Source organism: Peromyscus californicus, unplaced genomic scaffold (assembly GCF_007827085.1).
Source record: "Peromyscus californicus insignis strain IS unplaced genomic scaffold, ASM782708v3 Scaffold_19__1_contigs__length_69161282, whole genome shotgun sequence".
NCBI lineage: Eukaryota > Metazoa > Chordata > Mammalia > Rodentia > Cricetidae > Peromyscus > Peromyscus californicus.
The window spans coordinates 39,195,875-39,211,039 of NW_026294491.1; positions in this window are offsets into that span (position 1 = coordinate 39,195,875).

Genomic DNA, 15,165 nt, shown 5'->3' on the forward strand with positions numbered 1-15,165 from the left:
GAAGAGTGAAGATAGCTAACTTACAAATGGACTAAAGATCGGAAGAAACATCTCATCAGAGAGGACACACTTGGCAAATAAACAAGGAAAACCCAGAGATCTTTACCCAGAGAAAGAACCCATTTTGAAAGCATGGAAAACTTTAACATGCTCAGGAAATGCACTGTTCTTAACCATGTTTCCCACGGTGCTGAGCAGCTTGCTTGACAGAGGGCATTGTGGGTTTTGAAGAGTGACGGGTCTGGGGTAAGGTTCTCCATAAGGCTGTATATGCTCTAAATGGCATCCGATACATGGTATTGTTTCTCTAATAGCCAGCATTCACATGTCTAGAATTGAAGGAGTGGAAATGGGTATGGGAAAACTCGCCACCATCCCCTGTGACCTCTAGCAAAATTTAGTTTCCTGTTCTCATGACCATAACATGCTCTGCTGACCTAGAAGTCTTGGTTTTGGTGACGAGGTGGGAGAGTGTCTCCACAAGGAAGCACAAGTATTCCATTTAATTGGAAACCAGTTTCCTCCTGGACACTTTGGGCTTCTGATGCCCTTAAGCCAATAGGCTAAGAAAGGAGTTACGTGTTAGGAGGGGCGGTTGATGAAGACTAGAAGGGAAAATTGGACTGCTCCCCCACAAAGGAGGTAAGAAGGATTATGTTTGGAGTACAGGATCCTCTAGGGTGTTTCTTGGTGTTACCATATGCCATGATCCAGGTCAGCAGGAAACTACAACAAGCCAATCCAGGAAGGCTGAATAAATAAATGGCCCAAACAGTCCAGGAATGAATGGGTGAATCACTCCTCCCTATAAAGAACTGAAACGGGCTGAGGGAGGAGGAAGTACAGAATGGGTGGGAGAGAAAGGTAGTTTAAAATGCCAGCTAAGGCCGTATGGCCAGTTACAGAATGAGGATTGTACTAGCCCTTTCGTTAAGAGTAGGTTTTGTGTATATATTCATATGCACTCAGTTTGTTTCCATATTTTTCTTTCCTTTGCTTTGCTATCACTGCATAGCATGACATTAACTGGGTTAATGTCAGTACTTAAAGTGGTTAAACCTATCATCCTATTTAAGTTGTGGAGTATGAAAAGAATAAACATTTATTAAGGTTCTTTGCTGTTTATTCTAGAAGAATTAGTGCATCATTGTTGTTGTTATTGTTGTTATTATTATTATTATTGATGGAATAGTTATACCATGTTAGGCAGAAAGATGACCTTATTCTTGCCTTTATTTAGAAATTAAGCATGATATCATGGCTGAGTGTCAAGTGGATGGAGGTGGATTCAGGATGACTGTCTCAATTGTCTGTCAACTTGACAGGATTTAGAATCACCCAGGAGACACACCTCCTGATTTGTCTGGGAGGTGAGGGTATTTCCAGAGATTAAGACCTGCCCCATGAGTTGGAGTCCCAGCTTGAAGCAAAGGGGAAAAGAGAGAAGATGAGTTGGGCACCAGCATTCATCCTTGGATCAGGGCTAGGGCTATAATGTGACTGACTGCTGCTGGCACCTGCAGCCTAGCTTCCCTGCCACAGTGGACTGCAGTCTGGAACAGTAAGCCGAAATGAACCTTTCCCCCATCATTGCTTCTTGCTGAATATTTTTTCACAGCAATTAGAAATAATAATAATAATAAATAATAATAATACAGGTGTTTAGCTAGCAAAGATTCTCTCCCAATCTACATTGCCTTTCTCTCTCTCTCTTCACTCAACTGTTCTGTGTACTGTGAAGAAGTTTTTTAATTTCATGCAATCGCATTTGTTCATTCTGATTTCTTATGCTACCAGAGTCCTTTTCAGAATGTCATTACCTTTTTCTATGTCATCACTGCTACTACTGCTACTGTGTGTGTGTGCTGTGAGTGTGTGTGCGTGCAAAGGTGCATTTGTGGAGGTCAGGGACAACTCTATGGTAGCAGCTCCGGATCTCTACTTTTTGTGTGTTCTGGGGAACTCAGGTCATCAGGCATTTGCAGCCAATGCCTTTTCCTATTGAGCTATCTCAGCGGCCTCTGTCTCTTCTTATATCTTGGTATTGTTCCTTGTGTTTTCTTCTAGCAGTTTCAGATTTCAGGTCTTACATTAAGATCTTATCCGTTTTGAAGTGATTTTTACACAGAATGAAAAAATAAAGATAGGCATCATTCTTCAACTTGTGGATATTCAGTTTTCTCATTGCAATTTGTAGACGAGGCTCTTTTCTCTAACATTTGTTTTTGACATCATTGTCAAAAATCAGCTGAGTAGAGCTGCGTGGGTGTATTTCTGGGCCCTTTATTCTGTTCCACTGATTTACATATCCATTTTTTTGTCTCAGCACCATGATGGTTGTATTGCCACGGCTCTAATAGTATTATTTGAAATCATTTTTTTTTGTAATACCTCCAATATTGTTCTTTTCTCAAATTATACATAGTTTTTCGAGACAAGGTTTCTCTGTATAACAGCTCTGGTTGTCCTGGAACTCACTCTGTAGACCAGATTGGCCTTGAACTCACAGAGATCAGCCTGACTCTGCCTTCTGAGTCCTTGGATTAAAGGCATGTGCCACCGCACCTGATTCAAATAATATTTGATTAATTCATTTGAAAATTCATTTGGTGTATTTTAACAATATTCATCCCTGATATCAGCTCCTCCAGATCTACCCTCCTTTCCTTAAACACTCAATTTTGAGTCTTTTTTTTTTTACTCTTCTTATTATTACTTAAAAAAACCCATCATGTCCAATTTATGCTGCCCAACTGCTCTTGGGAGTGAAGCCTGCCCTGAAATATGGTCTACCTACCAGGGATCCCATCACTAAAGTAACCTGGCACGCATTTTCCAAGAACCTGTTAAATGACGAGCATTCCCCATCTAATGGTGGGATTTTGTGCCTAACTCTCTCTCCCTCCATACTGGGACTTTGTCTTGCTTGAACTTTTGCAAGTCTTGGGCTTTGCAGTTACAGTCACCGTGAGTTCATGTAGGCAACTGCCCCATTGTGTCCAGAAAAGTGTTTCCTTCAAGTTACCCACCCCCCCCTTTCTGGCTCTTAAAATCTTCAGTCCTCACCTTAGGATCTTAGGAAGATCCCTAAGGTTTGGGGAAGAGGAACTGATAGGAATGTTCCATTTAGGGCCCATCTCTCCACAGTCTCTCTTATTCTCTGCAAGTTGTCCAGTTGAGGGTTTCTATATTAATTGCCATATACTACAAGAAGAAGATTCTCTGATGAGGGTATAGCAATAAGTCAAAAGGAGTCTTTTAAATACTATGTCCATTTAGCAGATTAATAGTATCAGGTTCTTCCTAGGACCTATGACCTGTTTACCCACACTCTCTTGGCCATGTTAATAGTGCCAGCATGAATTCTATATCATGAAGATGGCTTTAGATCCAATAGGAAGTAGTTAGAACTTCCATTACATTCATGCCACTATTACAGCCATGGCCACACCTTATTAGACCAGTTGTCATTGTAGCTCAGAGTTCACAGTTTACAGGTGAGATTGACGGGTTCTTTTCTCCTCTTGTAATGTGCATAGCACCTTTCAGCACTATGAAAGCTAGCCAATAGAAATGAAGCTACCAGGTTAGTAACAGCTTGACCTCTCCATGTTCTATGACTGGATGACATTGCTCAAGATGAGTAATTCCACCTCTATCCATTTACCTGCAAATTTAATAATTTTATATTTTAACAGCTGAATGATATTCCATTATATAAATGCACCACATTTTAATTACTCATTCTTTAGCTGATTTCCATTTCCTGACTATTGTGACTATAGCTGCAATCAATATTTAAGAGACAGTATCTCAATAGTAAGATACAAATTTCTTTGGTTATATTCCCAAGAATGTTATAACTGGATCATATGGTAGATCTATTTCTAGCTGTGTGTGTGTGTGTGTGTGTGTGTGTGTGTGTGTGTGTGTGTGTGTGTGTGTGTGTGTGTGTTTCAAGACCGGGTTTTGCTGGGTAACGCTGGCTGTCTTGGAGCTTGCTTTGTAGACCAGGCTGGCTTTGAACTCACAAAGATTTGCCTGCCTCTGCTTCCCCAAGTATTGGGATTAAAGGCGTGTGCCACCACACCCAGCACTGTTTCTATCTTTCTGATGATCCCTCACACCGATTTCCATAGTGGCTGTACCAGTTTGCACTCCCACCAGTAGTAAATAAGTGCACATCTTTCTCCCCAGCCATAGCAACATCTGTTGTCATTTATTTTTTATATTGGCCAGTTTGATTGATTGAGATAAAAAGGAATCTCAAAGTAGTTTTAATTTGCACTGCCCTGATGTCTAAGGAAATTGAACATTCTTTTAAAAAATGTCTGTCAGCCATTTGTAATTCATCTTTTGAGAACTCTTCATTTAGTTCCATGCCTTATTTTAAATAGAGTCTTTGTTTTCTTATTGTTTGGGTTTTTGAGGTCTTTGTGTATTCTGTGGACTAACTCTTTATCAGATGTGTAGCTGGTAAATGTTTTTCCCATTCTGTAGGCTGCCTCTTCATTGAATGATGGTGTCCTATTGTACAGAATCCTTCTAGTGTCATGAGGTCACACTTATCAATTGTTAATCTTTAAAAAACGTGCCTTCCTTTCTTGGCTCCTGTTTAGAAAGTCCTTCCCTGTGCCTATAAGTTCAAGTGTGTTTCTTATTTTTTCCTGTATCAGATTTAGGGCATCAAGCCTTACATTAAGATCCCTAATGCACTTGGAGATGAGTTTTGTGCAGGATGGGAAAGAAGGACCCAGTTTCATCCGTCTGCATGCAGCTATCCAGTTTGACCCGCATTATTTGTTGAAGATGCTGTCATTTCTTCCTTGTATATTTTTTACCTCTTTGTCAAAAACCAAGTGGCGTAGGTTGCTGGATTTATATCTGAATTCTTAATTCTATTCCATTGATCAGTGTGTCTATTTTTGTGGCAGTACCATACTGTTTTTCATTACTATAACACTGTAGCATAACTTTTAACAAATGAGGATAGTGGTATCTCCACCAGTTCTTTTATTCTTCAGGATTATTTTGGCTTTCCTGTTTGTGTGTGTGTGTGTGTGTGTGTGTGTGTGTGTGTTTCCATTTGATATTTAAGATTTTTCCACATCATGTCCCAGATTTCCTACATGTTCTGTTCCTGGGGCTTTTTAAAGTTAACATTTTCTTTAATTGAGTGATCCATCTACTCTACCTTGTCCTCAAGAGCTTCCTTTCTTCCACTTGATCCAGTTTATTAGGGAGATTTTGTTCCCCCAAGCATTTTGTTTGACTTCCTAAGTTGTTTTTACACTGAGTTTTATTTTGTTTTGGCTTTTCTTCAGAGATTCTCCCTTTATTAAATTCCATTTTCACATTTTGACTTATGTGTTATTATTTTATTCAACAGTTTATATATTAGTTGCCTTTCTATTGTTGTTATAAAACACCATGGCCAGGAAACTTATTGAAGAGCTTATTTGGGCTGATGGTTCTGGAGAGGTAATAGTCCGTGATGAATGAGTGAAGGTATGGTTATTAGAGTTGGAAGCTGAGAGCAAAAGGCTCACATCTCAAACTGAGAATGAACTGGAAACAACATGAGGTTCTAAAATCTCAAAGCCCTTACCCTGTGACATACTACCTCCAGCAAGGCTATACCTCCTGTGATGGTTTGAAAGAAAAGGGTCTCCAAAGGGAGTGGCATTATTATAAGGTGTGGCCTTGTTGGAGCAGGTGTGACCTTGTTGGAGGAAGTTTGTCACTGTGGGGGTGGGTTTTGAGGTCTCCTATGCTCAAACTACACCTAGTGACACAGTTCACTTTCTGTTGCCTGTGGATCAAGATATAGATCTCTCAGCTCCTTCTCCAGCACCATGTCTGCCTGCATGCTGCCGTGCTCCCGCCATGACGATAATAGATGAAATGTTTGAAACTGTAAGTCAGCCCCAATTAAATGTTTTCCTTAGAAGAGTTGTGGTCATGGTGTTTCTTCACAGCAATAGAAAGCCTAACTAGACACCTCTTAAACCTCCATAAACAGTGCCACCAATGGGGAATGAACTATTCAAATACCTATGACTGTGGGGGACATGTCACTCAAACTACCACAGTTGTATTTTTGTAGTACTTGTACAGGTATTTGTTCATATCCTCTTTGAGCTTCCTTCTTGAATCTATTTATAATTGCAGTTTTTGAAATCATTGCCAAATGCAATAGCTAAGTTGCTTTTCTCAGGGGACATTGCAGTGGGGGTGCTAATTTCTGGAGAAGACATATTATCTTGGTTATTCGTGTTGTTTGTTTTTTATGTTGGGATCTAGGGATCTGAAGTTAGAGTGTTTAGTGGTTTTTTTTTTTTTTTTTGATGTGGATTTCTGGTCTCATCTTGTTGAGCAGGTGTTTGGATCATTTTTTTTTTGTTGTTGTTGTTGAATTCCAACTTTTCAGGTTGAGATCAGTTGGATGTTGCTTTGTGTTCAGTCTTTGGAGCCACTGTGTTGCTGTGTCAATAGGGTGTGAGAACAGGTCTTAGATTAGCTAGGGATGGTGCAACTAATGATCCTAGGTGTAAACCTGCCGTAGGACTAGAGGACCCTCTATGCCAAGGTTTAAACTTTGTAGAGGGCTCATAGGTTCTTCAAGTGGTCCTGTGGTGGCAGAGCTAAGGTCACAATAGGAGTTGGCAGTGTTCCATGGGGACAGGACACAGGACTCCACATCACCCTCAGATGAAGATGGGTAAGGTGAAGGCTAGTCTGGGGGATCTTTATCGGGTTCAGTGGTGAAGAACACTGTCTGGTCCCAGGACGTCTTAGTAGGGAAGGTGGTAGACTGAATCTGGAGGTCACTACCTATAGTTTCAGGTTGGACTCCATATGGTTCTGGGAGGCACAATGAGTATGGTGACTCACAGGCAGGCTGGGTAGCAGAATTCTACTACCTACTGTTCTGCATTGAGCTCTAGGAAGTATTGTGCTGGAGTAGCTGATAGGCAGGCAAGTGACTGGGCCAATACTGTTCTTTTGTTTCACAAAATTGCTCTGGTCATTCATTGTCTTTTGTGTTTCCTTATTTATTTCAGAACTTCTTTTTTATGTTTCTGTGAATAATACCATTAGAACTTTGTATGCCTATACACACACACATACACACACACTAAAGATAAAATATTTAAAACGAATAAATAAAGTAGTCGTTGAGTGTCTAGGGGGAGAGCCCAACTGATAAAGTGTTTGTTTTGCAAGCATAAGGATTCAAGGTCTGTTCCCAGAGCACATTAGAAAGCCGGATATAATGGTGCACGCTTGTAAACCCACTCCTGGGGAGACAGAAGGCCGAGCCCTGGGGCTCACTGCTCAGCTAGCCTAGACTGCGTGGCAAGTTCCAGGCCAGTGAGAGAAGCCTTGCCAAAAAATGTGCACAGATCATGAAGAAGAATAACACATGAGGCTGTCCTCTGAACCTCACATGCATGTACACATACACACACACACACACACACACACACACACACACACACACACACACACACACACATACACACAGATAGAGAGAGAGAGAGAGAGAGAGAGAGAGAGAGAGAGAGAGAGAGAGAGAGAGGAGAGAGAGAGCTGCATAGGCAACAGAAAGAAAAGAAGAAATAAATAATAAAGGAAAGAAGGGAAAAAAGAACAGTCAAGTGTCCAGAAAACAGCGTTTCATTTGTCTGTCTGTCTGTCCTCAGTACTACCCTTTCCTCTGTCAGCACACCTGTGCCCCTGCTAGCCTTTGTCCTCTCTCTTTCTTCTCTGGCTCTTTCTTTGCTTAAGGCAGTGGTTCCAGCCCTCTTCAGACACACTCCCTCGCTCTGGAATGCATGAATGGGGCTGAGCCTTCTAGCTAGACTCTGGAGTTTCTTTTCCTTGTACTCTGCAATTTTTTCTTTCTTTCTTTGCTACGGAAACAAGTGTTTTGCATCCATCACTACCTTGTAGGATGACTGTTTTCCAACTCTTGATTTACTTCTATGAGATTCTATCAGTTTGTGCATGGATTCTATCTGCTGCCCTTCTACCCACAAAGTATTACATATTATACGTAAGTCTTTGAATCTTGTGCTGAGAATGAAGTCAGGATGGTTAGTTATATGGGTATATGCTCACACCACTATTTCATGGGTCTATACCCACACCACTGTTGTGTAAGTACACATCTACACCATCATGATTATGTGAGTACATGATCACACCACTGTTGTGTGAGTACACATTCATACCATCATGGTTATATGGATCCAAACCCACACCACTGTTGTATGGGTACACATCCACACCATCATGGTTACATGGGTACATGATCACACCACTGTTGTAAAAATCCATATGCACGCAACTGTTTATGGGTACACATCCACACCGTCATGGTTATATGAGTACATGCCCCCACCACTGTTGTATAATCAACATCCACACCATAATGAAGTACAACTCTAAGTCAAATCCACTGCAAGTTTTAGAGATACTCTGGGGTAAAAAGGCAGTTGGTGTTTGTGTGAGTTTTGTCTCCCATGACTTTGCTGGACTCATTTATTGTTCCTAACAGTCTTCTCCTTTGACAAATCTTAACAATTTTCTGTATCATAGAAATGACCATGCTGTATACAAATAGGAACAGGTTTATTGCTCATTTTTCAGCTTGAGGCTTGACAAATACTTAGTACCATGAATGTACCTCCACAGATATAGAGGACAACTCGTTTTTATCTAAAAATGTCCTTGTGAAGTCCCTTTGTGGTCCACCTCCCTTCTCTCCTTGATCTTTAGGGAACATGGATCTACTGCCCATTCCTATTATTTTGCCTTTTACAGAATGCCACATAAATGTAATAATAAAAGTTATCTTTAGATACAGAGGTTTTCAGTTAAAAAATGTAGCTGTTATGAATATACATTTCTCATGGATCAATAGTTTGTTCTTTTTGATCGTTCAGTATTATTCTATTATTTGGAGACACTGTGTTTTAGTTACCTAGTCTGTAACTTCTATAGAATGTCTTCATCCACTCATCCACTGATGGACCTTAAATTCCTTCTCCATTCTGGCTACCATGAATACTGCTGTAACGAATATGCAGGAGTACCTAGTTGTGGACCCACTGAATCATACGTAGTTCTATTTTTAGTTTCTTGAGAAATTTATGAACTGTTTTCCACGAGATTGTACTAAGTGATGTTTCAACCTACAGCCTGCAGGGACTCTGCTCTCTCCACACTCTCTCAAACACCAATCTTGCATAGTCTTATTAACATCCAGTCTAAGAGGTGTGACGTGACACATTGTTGTAGTTTTATCCTGACATTTCGTGATGATTAGTGATGCTGAACATTCCTCATTGTTTTGTTGGCAATTTGTAAACCTTTGGTCTGAGAGCTACCCAGGCCACATGTTTTGCTCACTTTTAAATTAAGCTAAATTTAGCTGTTTGTCTTCTCATTTCTGAGCTATGAGTTCTTTGCATATTTGGATATTGTCACCTTGACTATGCAGAGTGGGGAAATCACTTTCTCATTCTGTCGGTTACCAGTTCCTTCTGTTGATCATTTCCTCTGCTTTGCACAGTTTTTCAGGCTGTTGTGACTGAAATTTTTCTATTGTTGTTTTTTTTTGTCTTTGGTTTTGGGGTCACAGCCAAAAAAAAAAAATAAAAAGTTATTGCCCCAGATATTGCTCTGGCTCTCCCTTCTATTCTCTTCAGTTATTTCTTCTCCCAGTTTCGGGACTTAAGTCTTCAATTCCTGTAATTTCCAATGCATTTCACATCCCTTAACACAGGGAGACTCCAGTATCCTTTTGGGTTGCCCCGTCTGTCTGTTACCCAGTCAGAAGATTCAGGTAGAGATGGAGTTGGTGTAGGTGGTCCCATCACCCATTTTCCTCTTCTTCATTCTGCTACCATTTCTTTTAAGAAAATTTTTTATTCATTTTACGTACCAACCACAGATCCCACTCTCATCCCTCCTCCCACTATGTGTCCCCCCAAAGGGTAAGTCCTCCCATGGGGAGTCAGCAAAGCCTAGTACATTCAGTTGAGGCAGGACCAAGCCCCTCCCCCTCTGCTGCCATTTCAATGGCTCAAAACCTTTCTTCATACATGGAATTGTGGAGGGAGAAGCTCAAATACAGCTTTAAATCCTGCCTGTTATTGGCTTGCAACATATCCTTGAAGTGTTGGTAGCTGTTGGAAATTCACCTTTTAAAGCAGTTTGTAGAGGTTTGGAGAGTCTGTATTCATGGCATAAATTCACATTCAAGTCTTGAATTTACCTATGTTGGTTATATATCCTTGAGAACATTTATTTAAAAATATTTAGCCTTCAGCTTCTGTTGTGTGAACATTCCTTGGAGAGACATATAAATGTCTTTTCACCCCAGGCAGAATATCAAGGACAGATTAGAGAAAGGATTTCTCCCAATTCAGGTGAACTTATGGATTTAATTATAGTTGCTTACAAGAATGTGAGTGCAGGATAATTTACAGGAGCCTGGATAATTTACGAGTGACTGTACCACTGAAGAAAATAGCTTTTTTTTCTGGCAACTGTTAACTCTTTATATATCATCAGAGAGGTGTGGGCATGGGAATCTCTCTTTGATAGCACCCACTAACTACCTATATATCCTCACTGCACTTGGGCTTCATGAGCCTATCCCTCCCCCACCCCACGACAGAAAAAGAGTCAACATTGGATGTGGTCCTCTCACCTCTACACAAGTGATTCCTAGCACGTACATGCTTGGACTTATATGCATGAATGTACGAGCACACACACACACACACACACACACACACACACACACACACACACACGCATGCACACACACAAATGAAAAAGACAAGATAGATAAGATACACCATATCTCCAAACACAACCTTTCTTCCAAGGATTATGTGAGCCCTTCCCTAGGTTTTCCACGTTCTTCTCATTAGGAGTTGCACAGGAGTAGCTGATAAAAAGAGCTACTGTTTTGGACTTGGGCAGGATTTAAAGTCCCACACTTGCTTCCCCTGAATTGCAGTCCATTCACAGGTGTATTGGTGAAAGGAGTGGGCGGAGCAGGAGTTCGGGATACTTTACAGAAGGAAAGGTGGAAATACCCTTGAATACCTAACACAAATCGAACACTTCCTGATGCTGTCGCTGCTGTCTGATATGTTAATAGAGCTGGGAGAGGAGATCACACCAGGGAAAGAAAGAACCAAATTTGGGGTGTTTGGAGAGCACGTGCCAGGGTTGTTTATTGTGTTAGAAAGAGAATATTTGGCAATCCTACTGCATTTTCATTTATAGAAACAACGGAAGAGAGAAGCCTCATAGAAATCTGCTTGTCTGGTACAGTGCAATACATACAATACAATACAATACAAAATGGTAAGGGACACATGTTAAAAACATTGAAAAATCTCTCCTATCCCTACAAGTCAAAGCCCCTGGGTGCAGGAACTGATTACAGCAGCAGCCATGGTTTATGTGCAGAAGGCAGAAGGCAGGGGAGAGAGCAGAGCTGCACAGACCACAGCAGCCAACATGATGTATGTTCAGGGTCGCAGAGGCCATCGGTGAACTAAGGGGACAGCTGGGCCTTGGTGGCACCAGGGAGCCCCTGATCCTTGTAGGGAACATCTGCTCAGAGCTTCAGCTCATTCACTGAGGGCCTCTTCACCGTTGGAGAGATCCCAACGGCATGGGAAATATCCTGTTTTTAAATGCTAGATGCTGGTTTTGTTGTTGCTGTTATACAAGTATAATCAGATATAGGAACGTATAGAGACAATGATTAAGTTTGGGAAAAAAAATAATATATGAACAGCAGTGTTGCAGGGGCCCAGGCAAGACAGAAAACTCTCAGTGCGCATGTGTGCATTTTAATCCAGGAAGAATATGAGGGAAAAAAGAGAATGGGGAGAGAGGAGAGGAGGAGGAAGAGGGTGGAGGAGAGGAGGAGGCGGGAGGAAGGCGAAAGGAGTAAACAAAGAGAGGTGTGCAAGACAATAGGCAGGTGGGAGGCAGTGGCCACCGCGGGAAGTTAGCAAACCCCATTCCTGGCCAGCCTTTCTGTCTGCCATTTCTAACCTGCTTTTCCTTCTGAAACAGGGACTTCCACAGCTCCCGTAACAGAGCCTGGAAATCCGGGAAGACCCAGGCCCTTGTTGCTTTCTGGTGTTTTCTGGACAAGGCCACTCTTTAAAAAGGTCCAACAAATGCAGATGTTTAGCACATCGGGGAGACTGATAGGATGCTTAAATAGGCCTGCCATATTCCTTGGCGAAATTATTCTTATTGTCTTGTAGTCAGTAGAGGTGACCATATGCATGGATGCTGACCCTACACATGTATGTCACCTAGTGCTTATGCCAAAGTTATCTAGTGTGTACATGTTGATGCCTGCACATGAAGCCACACTTTAGCCTACAGACACAAAGCCTGTGAAAGATCCTCCATGGCTTCCATTTTTCTTAGAAGGAAGAGGTTCTCTTTGTGTTTCTCAAATATCTATGCCTGAAATAATGCCTCCACGGTGATTTGAGCTTGATATGGCTTTTGTTCATTTGTGTTAACACACTGCTCAATTTTACCTGTGAGACATCTGTGATGCTTTTGTCTCTTTCATGATGCACATCACCGAGGTTTTGGAGTTGCTATTCTGGTATGAAAATCTGTCTTTAAAGCAGAGTTTAAATCATTTATGTTAATGGAGGGAAATAGCATATCTACTCAGGTGTTTTAGAGAACAATGGTACTGTTGTCATTTGGAAGAAATATCTTGTTTGCAGTGCTAATCATGAGTGTCATCAAATTTCTTTCTAAGTTTGCACAAACAGTTTACTATAATGTTACACTTACGAAGAACAAAAGCATGTTTTGGAATCATGATGTATTTATCAGCTCTTTCGTCTCTCCAGTTTCTAATTCAAAGCTCATGTCCAACAGTCAGTCTTCACAATTTTGTTTCCTATCCTTCCCCCTGGAAGCCATACATCATGGCTTGTCAGTCCCCTATTTCCCATTCTGCTGGCAAGATGGCTGCCACATCAGAATAAGAGATGGAGGAGAAGTATCTGTGGTGATAAGAGGACTTCTCCTAGGGTAGGGAGCAGAGAAGTCCAGAGCCCTCCTCCAAGTGTTGAGCACTTCCTAGCTTTGCTATGGGAATGTTCCTCAACGTCAGAACTCAATGCCGGCAATGGCAGTGTGTCCAGCTGGGGACAGTGGATACATGGCTACTGGTTAGATGAGGCTCATCTTCCGGCATCCGGGGGCGAGGCATCACAGGTGGACAATGTTTGGCTTCTGGGGTGGTTATAAGGTAGTTTCTTTATGTGCTTCTAACATGTGACTGTAAGACTTGTGATGGAGTTCCTGGGCTTGTTTTTCAGATTGAGAGGAGTGGCTGGCCACTTAGGTGAGAGTCCAGTGATCCTCTCTGCTCCCTTCTTCCATAAGGGAATACCAATAGTCCAAAGGCCCAATCGTGATTGACTGTAACAAGCAAGCATAGGTGATTGCAGACCAGGGGATCCTGACATTTCAGAGGGACACAAGCCATTATTATCCTTATTGGGCCTTGCCCTCCTACAAGTAGGCTTAAGAAACTACTAGATACCTGTTATCTAGCCCTGGCACACTGGCTCCTTCCTATGTAATATTCACCAGACCTCCCCTTCCCCCCGCCACCCACACACCTGTAAGGAACTGATGTCCTGTGGTCTCCACAGTGTGGTCTTACAGTGTGGTCTCGATGGTCTTCAGTAGCTGGGCCAGGCCAGCTCTTTCCTCTTCTTCTCATGCTCCACACACTAATCCTAGAGCACTAGCATTCTCCAGCATGAAGAGTTTCTGCTGGCTCTTACTATGCTGTTACTACCATGAAAACATTGTTTTTACTCTCTCCATCCACTGGCTTCTCATTGTTGGTTCCAACCCTTCATTCATCAACTCATTCATCCCTTCCACCATGACATCTCACGCATGTTCTGGCAGAATTAATCATGTCCTGGTTCTCCAGCCACACTTTGGAGAATAAATTGATATGTCATCAATACATTTACTCTAAGTATGCTCTGTCCTGTGCTTTTCTCAGCCATAGGACATCTCTCACATTCCTGTGACTAGTGGGGCCCTGAGTCAACTTTATTTGCTCACATATAATTCAAGTGTGGGCATGGCAGGTAGGAGAAGAGATACCGGCCTGGGGTTACCTAGTGCCTGGACATGTCAACCCAAGTCCTCTGGACTTGTAAAAATCTTGTTCATGGTGAGAGTTGGGCTACCTGTGCAAATCAGGAATCAGAACTGCATAATCAGTCAGCCTGTGTGTCTGGTAGCAAGTGTCAAAGCTACATGGGAGGTATGGACTGGAAATTAGTGAGGAAAGAATTGTGGGGACACAGTTGGAGTTTTGAGAGTGAATCAAGTCATCCAGGATGATGAAGGAGGGTAAGGAGACAGGACATGCTCTCTAAGAAAATCAATATTTAAGGAGCAGGTGAAGGAAAATAAAATTAAGAGGAGTTAGGAAGAACTTTGGCAATAATTGACAGTGACATCACAGTCCCATACCTCCTGAGGCCTCAACAAGAAAGGCAGCGTGCTCCCTGCTGCGAGAAGGCTGCAACAGCTGCTGATCTGACAGGTGGTCCCTGGGCTTGGCCAGAGGCCTGGCTTAAGCCCAGCAGGGAGCTTCAAGGTGATTCAGGACAAGTAGCTACTGAACACAGAAGACTTTGAGATGGGCCTCACTGTGATAAGAGAGAATGAGGGGGAGAGAGTAGAGGGGCGGAAAGAGGGAGGAAGGGGGAGGGAGGGAGGGGGAGGGAGAAAGTGGGAGACGGGGAGGGAGAGATTGAGCTAACGGGAAATGAAGATAGAGAAACAGACAGAAAGAGCTAGAGAGTTAGAGAAAGACAAACAGAAAGAGCAAGAGTTGGAGAGACAGAAAGACAGACAAAGAGGCAAAGAGAGATACAGGACAAAAGGGAAGACAGAAAGAAAGAGACGGATGAGGCAAACAGACTCCAAACAAGAGAGGCCATAGAGAGTGACAGAAAGAGATGACATAGACAGAGAAGGGGGGAGAGAGAGAGAGAGACATAAATAGTGGTCGAGATGCAGAGAACCATAAAAGGAGAGAGAGGCAGAGAGGAC